Source organism: Taeniopygia guttata, chromosome 5 (assembly GCF_048771995.1).
Source record: "Taeniopygia guttata chromosome 5, bTaeGut7.mat, whole genome shotgun sequence".
Lineage (NCBI taxonomy): Eukaryota > Metazoa > Chordata > Aves > Passeriformes > Estrildidae > Taeniopygia > Taeniopygia guttata.
In genome coordinates, this window is record NC_133030.1 from 46,412,436 (window position 1) to 46,422,068 (window position 9,633).

Sequence of the window (9,633 nt, forward strand, 5' to 3'; positions counted from 1 at the left end):
TCTGCTCTTCTTTCATGTACACATGTATTTATCCAGTGTATGCAATGAAACAGAAGGTGTAAGCCCATGCCTGCTCTTTTGCATATAGCAACAGCAATATTTCCATGGCCATCAAAGTTGATTTGCATTTAAATTCTCTTAATAAATAACTCCCTATAAAAAAGGATCATGTAGATGTCAGAGCAGATGAGCAGAGGTAATATTGCTGAAAATACCATGGGTTACATGTACTGTCTTTGTACACTACATCAGTGGGTTATGCCAACTCTGTGCCTTATTAGCAGAAGTGTAGGTAAAGAGCCTGTGCATTTGGTATGAAAATTTTTGGCGCAGACATAAATCAAAATCCAAGATTTCCCATACTTACAAAGATACTTGTATTAGGGACCTACCTCAGTTTTTAGTATAAAGAAAAACCCATCAACAAATCCCCGAATCCCATAGCAGATCTTTATATGTAGTTCATTTAAAGTACCCAGCGGTCTGCATAGAAAACGAGTGTCTTCTTATTTCGTTCATGCAGTGACCTGAAAAAATAGAGTGCTTGCAAACAAAAGAAAACAATAATTGCATTTTTGAGCAGGCATATTTTGCTGCCTGCAGAATAGCTTAAAACTCTATCTCACTTTTTCTTTATATATTTCTCCCTCTGGCTCTCTCTCAGGTTTTATTGTGCACTGCTTCTCTGCCTTTCTGAACTCATTTGAGAGGTCCAGTTTTGTATAAGCACAAAATGCTGATAATATTTTGTGATTCCTTGCAATAACAACTCTACTGAAAAGTAGCACAAGGACACATATTGATAAGGACTCTGCTGCCTGGAATAATTTGGCACATGTCAGATGGAATTTGCATTTGAGCTGAAGGCCAACTCCAGGCTTCTGCACCTCTTAGGACCCACTTAAAGGCTACTGAGAGTTTAAGTGGTTTGCATATCTCTTGTTGGCTGTCTGCACGTGGCTAAAAATCACCTACCATGAAGCATTAATGGCAGACGACTATGGTTGGTATATGTCATTTTTGAGCCTCCTGGCGATTTTGATCAACTGATGCAACCACACACAGACCTCAGAGATAAAGGGGAGAAGTGGAAAAACAAAGCAGAATTGCTTTCTGTGATCTTTTCCATCTTTGTCAGGATTTGTTCAACATAAAGTCTTTGAACTTTACAGTTGAAATAAGCTTAGACAAGCTCTTTTAAAAATGTTTTAGAGAAGTTATTAAAAAATATAATGATAGAAGCTTCAGGACAGAATAGCAGGGATTTATTCTGTTCTGAGCTGCTTCTTCATAAATGCACAAAGATGGCAGAATCTTTGCTTGTATGTACTCTGTACATTATGGACAAAATTAGATCTATTGCCATCCCTGTGTCCTCCTTTCTTGGTTCATGGTCAGAAGACTTGTGATTTGGTATATGAGGTGAAACTATTCACACAGAATATTCAGTTCTACAGTCATCAGCATGGGGCAAAAAAAAATTGGCTGGATGGAACAACACATCCAGTTTCTGGAAATGATGTCTGTTTGGCCCTGCTTTGTCTTTGAGCACCTTCTGTGTTGGCAGCATCTCTGCTCCTTCAAGGAAATAGTATACCAGAAGGAAGACTGAAAAGTGACTTAAATCACAACTGCAGATGTAAACACCATTTCTTCTTCTGCTCTGTCTCTTCTTCCCCAGGGAACTGAGCTGCTGCCAGAAATTAAAGGCAGATAGCAGTTTCTTGGTTGATGTAAACTGTTACAGTCAGTGTTTAAACGTATAATCGGCACTCCTTCATCCTTCAGGAACAGTGTTCTTGCTGACTAACACTGCCTCTATGTATTATTTTGTGATCCCTTAAGAGTTCTCAGGAGATTCTTGTGGTTTTAATTCCACAGCTGAGAATCATTGGGTTAGAAATGTCTATTTACTATTTCTAGCTTGCTCGTATTTCTACTTGTACCTAAAACTGAAGCTGCCCCATGTTAAATTCTGTCCCATGCAGCCTTCTTTCCTCAAAGAACTTTCAAGGTTAAATGGGAGATCTGAATGTCTCTTGGGGAAAGAGAGTAGTGTAGCCTTTCACTAAATGAGAACTAAATCAGAGCAAAGTGACAAAAAAGTTTGCTGTCTGTCAGAATCAAGACCTGGGGAGGACTCACATCCCCATTGCTACAAAGAAATTCTTTAATCCTATCATCTTTTCTTCAATCCTTTTAATCCTCAGATGTATACATTCTTAGGATACATGCTTGACCAGCAACACTAAAAAGAGACAACAGGACTCTCTCATCAAAAATAGATATTATCATAGAGAGAACAACAATTAGCAAAAAATAAATAGCAGAACCAAACAAAAGTATGTGAGGTAAAAAGATCTGTTAATGGTCTGTACCCTTGGTAAAGTCTTCTCTCCTACTGCCTCTGGTGCTTCTTCTCTGTACTCAGAAAAATCAGTGGGTTTACTGGTGTCCGGATAACCAGTGTATGGATGTTTTTTTTTTTGCCATAAGGCAGTTACAGTTGCAGCTATACCTTCAGTGTTTAATATTACTGATTGTTTTTTTCTGATGATATGTAGGAGCACAAGTTGTTTCCTGTATGAATTGATGTGTCGTATCTGGTGGAGTGAGATTATTGCACTTCTTCCACCTGTGCATACAGAAAAATGTAATTGGATCACTGGGAAAAGATAACAAATCCAGATCCCCAGGCTCTTGTCAGGCACTGTTGATGCTGAGATATTGTACAGTTGATAAATAATTCAGCTATTTAGCTGAACGGGATTTCAGAGGCTTAGCTGTACATTCTTCATCCATCATCTTAATATTTTTCCCTTTTCTGATAACTGGCCATCTGATGGCCATGATTTAAGAATTTTGTTTGGTAACCTATTTGCCTGTTACAGGGACTGTCATATAAGCAAGATTTTTTCTCTATCTGGGGGACATTTTTTGTTCACTGGCCCTATAAGTGACTATAACATACAGGACAGGTTCTCTGAAGCAGAAGTTAAGAGTGCAAACAACTTTGATAATCCTTCTTGATAGGTCCTAAGAAGTGTTTATGGAGTAGTTCTTAGAGCTGTGAAGGAGCAGCATGCTAAGTAATACTAAAATAGGAAGGAGAGACCTCCGTCTGCCTTTGTTGGAAACATGAACATATGATGACACTTTCAACTTTATTTATATTGAGGTGTCTAAGAAGTTGAGGGGCAGCTTCTTCCATATTTTCTTTCCAGGCCATATGCTACAAATACAGAAGACAAGAACATGACAGCCCACGCTCATTTGCCTGAGATCCTAAACAAACAATACCCCACAAGGTGAAGTGACGCCGTACGGGATCTCATCAATGATGTGGAACCATGCAACACATTTAAAATGTGTCAAAATGTTGTCTCCAAAGCAGCAATGCTTAGCCACTTAGGTCACTAAAAGCAGCTTTCTCAATCTCCACAGATGTTTTGCCAGGCTGCCCACATAACTCTAGATAAAAGCAAACTGTTTGCTTCACAGTGTAGAATAATTTATAGGTAGGGACCAATTTGTTTGCAAAGAAACAGCAGGTTGCCATCAGCTTTTCTTAGTACAAAATGCATTATGTTAACCACAGTACAGAATGTATGTGTTCCAAAAGGGGAATTATTCCAAAAATACTATTAGTATTAATAGTTTTTCTCAAACAATCGTGTCCAGTTTTATCAAGGAAAGCTGTAAGCCCTCTGAAAAATGGTCAAGAAGGCAAAGTAAGATTATCTTTCTATTTCTTTCACTGTGTTAAGTGCAGCTGCCCAGAGGCAGATAATTCCACAACAATTTTCACAGGTTTAAATTGTGGAATGTAAACACTGTTTTACAAATGCTTTTATGAAGTAGAATTGTGTCCAAATTTATGTTTTAAAAAAGTATTAATTTTTTTTTATTTTTCCCCCATTGTTTTTTCTCTCTGTTTCTGTTGACAAAGGATCAGAAAACATTGGACCTCAGTCACATTTGCTATTGAAAACATTATCAAACCTGACAAATCTACATGCAGGTTTTTTTGCTTCAGTGAAATAATATATTTTAATGAAAATGTATTTTGTTGAAACATTCAGGATATCTTCTCATGTGAGATTCTTTTCATCTGCCATTTCCAACTTTCTCAAACCAACTTCACATCATCACATTGTTCATTGGTGAATTTTTGGAGTCCTAGATGAGATCCATCAAAACTAACTCATCTAAGATATTAGAACAGCTTTTGGTGATGAAGGACTAGGGTTTTAATTTACTGCCATGCTAAATAGATTATTCTCACTTTTTGACAAATTTGTTAAGTTTGGAAACCCTGTGGCATTAGACTGGTGAAAAATTAAAGTAGGCCTTGGGGCAAGGTTAATAAAGACACCAATAACCTTTTGCTATCAGGTGCAATACTCCATTTAATATGAGTCCTGAAGGTGATCATCTGTTCCTCTTTGCCCACTGGAGTGAAAATATCATGATGGTCACCATCTGGAGTAGTTTTTCAGCAATCAGCAATTTTATAATGAAGGCAGAGATATTTCCCTATAAAAATATGCTTGGGCTGTCAATGACTTTTGGCTGCCTAGAAGTCTTAAACAACTCAAGCTCACACTGGTTAAAAACCTGGAATTCTGCACCTTTTCTTCTTCCTTGTGTTCTGTGAGGGAGTCCTGTCTGCTCATGTATAAGCAATTAAAGATTTTTCTTTTTAATTTGCCATGTGTGTCCTCATTAACTTTTACTCTAACAGCTACAATTAGTTGTAATACTAGGCTTGGATATTTCCTACATTAGAGTTCAGAACTCCACAGGCAGGACATTCTTGGTGTTCCGTTTCTAGCACTCCTAAGATGAAATTATCAATACAAATAGGTCCATGTAAGATTAATTCATGCAGACAGTCATTCAGATAAGACTGGATGGTATGACAAACCAAAACATGAATTTGGATGGATACGCTTTCCGCTAGACCTTCTACAATATTTCATTTATGGGTTTTATTACTAAAAACAGTCTTATTTTTAAAACTAATAACTAAATTTGTATTTACTTATGTGTGTGCCATCAAGGGTAATTTTTTTTTTTTGCCACAGGCTACAAACACAGTTGTTTCTGGGCTCAGAAGTTGGTTCATTTTCACAGATGAGATAGTCTTGATGAAGTTGTGCAGTGTCAAATTTTCAGAATAACTTCCTTCTATTACAATTCAGTAACTGTTAAACACAGGAATGAAGATAACATTAGTCTAGGCAGTCTCCACACCTGAACTTTGGCACTTCAGAACCCATTTATGGAGAAGTGTGAGGAGCTGAGCAGGGTGTGTCGTGCAGTGCAGTGCCTGGCAGGATGGCTGGCAGCCTTGAATTCATGGCCCTACCTGAGGCATTAATGCTATTGATCTTGTAGCTATTTCAGCTCTGCTTCCTGGAGTACAGCAGTCACTCTAGTGATTATTTCTTGTAGTAGGTTCTCTCTCTTGACCTGTTACTGGTTCCTGTTACTGCAAGGAAAAAATCTGTTCTACCTGAGCTTTTTCCCCCCCAAAACCTATGTATTTTCCATTATTTGTTCTCTTTTGTCTCCCTCCCTCTTACATGCCTCCTCATGCCTATGAATTAATTTCACTCTGTGGTAACTCACGACTAAAAAAGTCTTGAACCACTGAAGCTGGGAATAGTGCTTTTATAAAAATACATAAACATTAATTTTCCCAGTAACAAAGTCCTGTACAACTCAGTTTGTCAAGTACGTAATAAAAATGCCATCAAACAAGTCAGCAGTCACAGACAAATTTGAGGAAGAAGTGTGTGCATGTGTGTGAGGACAGACAAAGTGGGAAGAAAACAATTCCTACAGTTATTTATTTATTTGTTTATTCAGGGGAGAGAAAGTTTTCTGCTGGCTTAGCTCCCTCTCCTGGCAGTCAGGAATTGGGCTGCATCAGAGTCCTATCAACTCCTATTGACCGTACAGAGTCCTTTTTCTGTACACTACCCAAATTTCCAAAGACAAAGCTCTTGTTCTCTATAATAGCATTCCTTTTAAAAAGGGATTTCCTAAAGCCTGCATTCCTCTGGGCAATGCGTCCACATAATAATTTACAGGAATGTAGCTAGAAAGAGAAAAAAGGCTTGGAGGACCAGAAGATTACAGAAGAATCAGAAGGAGAAGGATAGTAAATGATGTCTTTACATCCACTGTTGCAAGATGTACCACACTCTAAATTTTCTCCTGTCTCCAAGACAGATCCAAATAAATTTCACTTGCATCCTCAGGCTGCCTGATCTGAGGTTTTGAGAATAATTATAAATGCAGATTGAGGAGTAAAACCAGAAACATCATGATCAGAGTAGAAAAAAGCACAAGAGTTCAGATGTGTACATTTGCTGAATCATTTTGCTAACAATATTGCAAAGACAGTAATGCCCTTCTCTGCCAAAATCCGTTCATATAGACTTCATTTGTCTGTAACAGTGTACAGAGACACTCTAAGGTTTTCTTCCTATACTAGCTACTTGTCGTTGTCCTGTCATCAATACTCATTCTAGAAGAGGGCACCAAGGATGTTTTCTTCCTCTCTCTTTTTCTTCAGCTCTTTTTCTTCCTCCTTACCTCTTCTTCTTACATAATACCCACTCATAGCTATGAAGCAGCCAGAACAGCAGGCATGTGAAAGGGCTTCCTATAAAAGCATTTTGATTCCTTTGGGTCATTTTCCCTGTGCCTTTGATGCAGAGATTATAGACTCTTATTAAAATATGAGCACAAAGTTCAAACCCAAGTAACTCATAGAGAAATATATACAGCAAACTATCACGCAAGGCTCCTAATGACTTAAAAAAAAAAAAAAAACAAACCAAAAAAACCCCAAAACATCAGGATATTCAATAATGTGTGCACTCACAGATATGAATTTTACTTGCATGGAAAAAAGGCATATGTCAGGTGTTATTCTGTAATTTTTCTTGTTACTAGTTGATAGATACACAGGGATATTTTTCTTAAGAACAAGGAACTCTGTGCTACATTTAATACGAAAGGAATTAGATTTGTTTTCTGTTTGTCATTCAATTCCAGACATAATAGCCTTGTACTTACTGTGTATTATAATTACGTAGAGTAAGATTATATGGCATGATTATAACCCTGGCCTGCAGTACAGCCAAGAAAATTTATGCCAAATGGTTTAGTGCTAAATAAGAGTCACTGACTGGTTATAGTGAAGAGAGTAAGTATGACTGTTTGGTTTTGGTTTTGCTTGCCTTTCAATTTATGTTGCATGTCACTCAGGTCCAGATAAACAGATGAACTGCTGGGAAAAGTGATGCTAACTGGTTAGACTATCAGAGAAAAAAAGGCCTTGGATTCCTTTGACCTATTTTTTATTATTTTCAGTATTCCTTGAAGGAAAGAATAGCCAAGTAGTCTTAATTTTATTATCTCTGAAAAATTTATAGCCTCAATGTAAACCATAACTAGGCTAATGAAGACAGACAACCTGGTTTTAGGAACACTTCAAAACTGTGCTTATAACATAGGGTTGCAAGTGTTCCATGCAAGCTTGGTTCCATATGTTATCTTCTCCCTTTATTCTCTGCTATCTTCCCTGAGTATCACTACATTCTCAGGTAGACACAGGGACCTTGACTGCATATTTGTAAGACTGCAGAATGAAAAACGGGAAAGATGATTGTAAGGGCAGTTTTGAAGATTCTTTCACCTTTCCAAATTGTAGCCACATGTTTCAACCTTAAAAATATCTTTAAAGAAAACACCTTATATCTTATCCAGTACATAAAGCCAGATTTTTTCTTTTCCAGCTAGCATCAGTTATGCCAAAAGATAATTTAGACAAGGCAGATTTGAAAAAATACAGTGAGATAAAAATGTTGATCAGAAATGCATTCTAAGTTATGAAAACAAATATTTCCATTGATTGCAGGAACTACTAAGCCAAATTTTTAATATGACAGTCCCTTCTTAGGAGATTTCCAACAAACCAGGAACTGCAGCTGCCTGTGGCTGCATGTTCTCAGCTGGGCTTTCTATTGTACCTGGGGGCGAAATAAAGCTTAATCAGTGACTGGACTTAGAATCAGAAGTGGGCTGAGTGCAGGGCACTGGATCTGTTAGGAGGTACAGGCTGTCTCTCTCCGATGATGACGGGAAAGTGAGAGAACAACTATGATTACTCTCTGTGGTCCCAAACATCTCAGAGGATGCTCTGCATATCCATTCTCATTTTGAAATAAAGTGTCATGACAGATCAGAGCACTATGATCTAGATGGGAGCCAGGCCATATTAAAGGCGGATAAACTGTCACACTCAGGCTCATGTTAGAATGTAATCCTGTTAAGAGTTTCTCTACAGCATCACGTCATCTGACATAATTGAAAAGAAGCCAGTCTTGACTGAAATATGCCTGTGAAATAGAAAACCATGAACAGTGGGGTACCTAATCTTACTGTTTATATAAAAGGACAATACATTATAGGCTGTAATACAGTATTACATTTACATATCTTTAAAATTTGAATTCATACTGATAAACAGGATTTTTCAGGGTCTCACCTTTTATCTCCAACTGTTTGAACCTTGAGGCTGATACCTGATGATGCTCTGAATGAATACAGTACTCTGCAAGTGCAAGGTTGAAGGGTTGTATCAGTTTGACTCCTAAGGATTCTTTCTACACTACCAGTCCACAGGATTCTCAAAAGTAGCATCAGGGAGTTGTTATAAACTGCACAGCTGTATCAGATGAACAAGGTTTTATGTACAACAAAGTAATTTTCTTTCTGAATGACCTGGATGTTCTTAATTTGTTTAAATAAATATATATATCATGATAAAAATTAGGAAAAAAAAAAAAAAAAAGCAACCAGCATTAAGAAACAGGATTTTTGTTCGCTAAAATTATATTTTCCTGAAATCCTAACCTGAGCTTTGATCTGGATAAACAATATCTGGAAAATTACTGTGCTTATGTCACTGCAATTGAAGACCCTGATATCTGTACATGCTTTGTACTTGGCAAGGTTGATATTAGGTTCCACTGTGCATATGGGGTGGGGGGATGACAATCATTGGAAACAACATATAACAAGACAACATCAAACACGGTACCTTTCATAGGATTCTTTAGAGAGTGGGAATGTTTGGTTATAGATCTGAATAATAAATAGTAGCTGGGAAAATAAAAAGTATGCTTACAAGCTGAAAATACACATTAAGGAATTCAGCTATACTAAAGTTAACACTCTTGTTTATGTAGTCATTCACAGATAACTGTGTAGCAAAATTAAAAGCCATATCTAACCTTTATGGTTTCAAAGGAAGTGTTCTGCAAAACTGCCATAGTTTTAGCTGATCTCCTAAAACAATAACTTAGCAGATGTGAGCTTGTTTCATTTAGTGGAAATCAAGTTGTGGAATCTATTGACAGCACAGTTCACATCAGAACCAATATCAAGATGATAGTTTTAGCAAGTACATGTCTTACAGCAGGGTATCTTACTTTCGTGGACTACCATATTTGTTTTAAAGACTCTCCTCATAAGTCGCTAATTCACTAGAGTGCAAAATAATCTGGCAGTGTGCATTAATTTGGACAATATATGTAATGGTATTACAGAAAC

The 9,633-nt window shown here is 37.2% G+C and overlaps 1 protein-coding gene across 10 annotated transcripts in view; it reads left to right on the forward strand.

Moving 5' to 3' along the window:
* Window positions 1–9,633, forward strand: part of FLRT2 (fibronectin leucine rich transmembrane protein 2) — a 79,503-nt gene that overhangs the window by 42,173 nt on the left and 27,697 nt on the right. The gene's annotated exons all lie outside the window — the stretch shown is intronic.